Here is a 1,031-nt window from a genome sequence, read left to right as displayed (position 1 = left end):
TTAGCATTATGTACTGAAATTCATACATATTTGTATGTTTTATGTTCATACATTTAAGCAGATATTAATGTTCACTAAATTGAAACTGAGAGATACATTGTTTGAAACCATGAATATGCATGAACTTTCCTGATTTATTCTTCAGATTTTAATATAATACTTGAGAAAACAGTAAAATTTCATTCTTCCAACTATGTATTTTTGAATTATAGTGTAAAATAGAAAGTTGCTTATATTGCCTACACCGACATGTGTGAGCTTACAAAAAATAAAAGGCAAATTCTTGATCTGAGCCTATCACATTATGACTATCTATGCAAATATTCATAACTTCTTTCAAGATCTTTCTGGTCTAATATAAGAATGGCACATATTTAGGTCCAGATTATATGATATTGCTGTGGTCAAGGTGTAGAATGAAATTAACTCAAGCAGGAACTTCTGCATTTATTAGATGATTAAAGAATTGATTGTCCTCCCCAAAGAATATGTTTATGCCTTCTTACTACAGGGCGTATATCAGAATGCAAAAATAGCTTTTGTAAAAATGGATGCTATTAATAATAATGCATTAATGGAAACAAGAATTTAGGTCGTGTTTAATATATAATTCCAACCAGAGGCTAGAAACTTAATAGAGCTATATTATTAATCAGACTCTGTAAATGTAATGCAATGGAGTCCATAGCTCACTATTACATGAATTCAAATGTAGTGAAGGTTTATTTGTGCCTATCTCCACCTGCCCTTAAATATGTCAATGTATGCAATAAAACTTCCTTTGCATAATTAACTGTAATATGATGCTCTTCAGGAAAATAATTTCGAGTAGATGAAAACATTTTTATTCTGCATGTAAGTTCTTCAAGTTACATGTTGAAATTTATTGACTCTGCTACCGTGTTTCCTGGAAATTGTAGCCAGAATTTTTATTCCTGGTGAATTTATATATCTGGAAGAGGAAATGAGATTAATGAACACAATAGCCTTATAAAATTAAAAGAAATAGAAAATAGCCTTTAACTGAAGTT

The sequence above is a fragment of the Carlito syrichta genome, unplaced genomic scaffold, assembly GCF_000164805.1.
Source record: "Carlito syrichta isolate Samal-C Ts95f unplaced genomic scaffold, Tarsius_syrichta-2.0.1 Scaffold308592, whole genome shotgun sequence".
Lineage (NCBI taxonomy): Eukaryota > Metazoa > Chordata > Mammalia > Primates > Tarsiidae > Carlito > Carlito syrichta.
The sequence above is the reverse complement of the archived record's forward strand: the minus strand, read 5'-3'. Positions refer to the sequence as shown.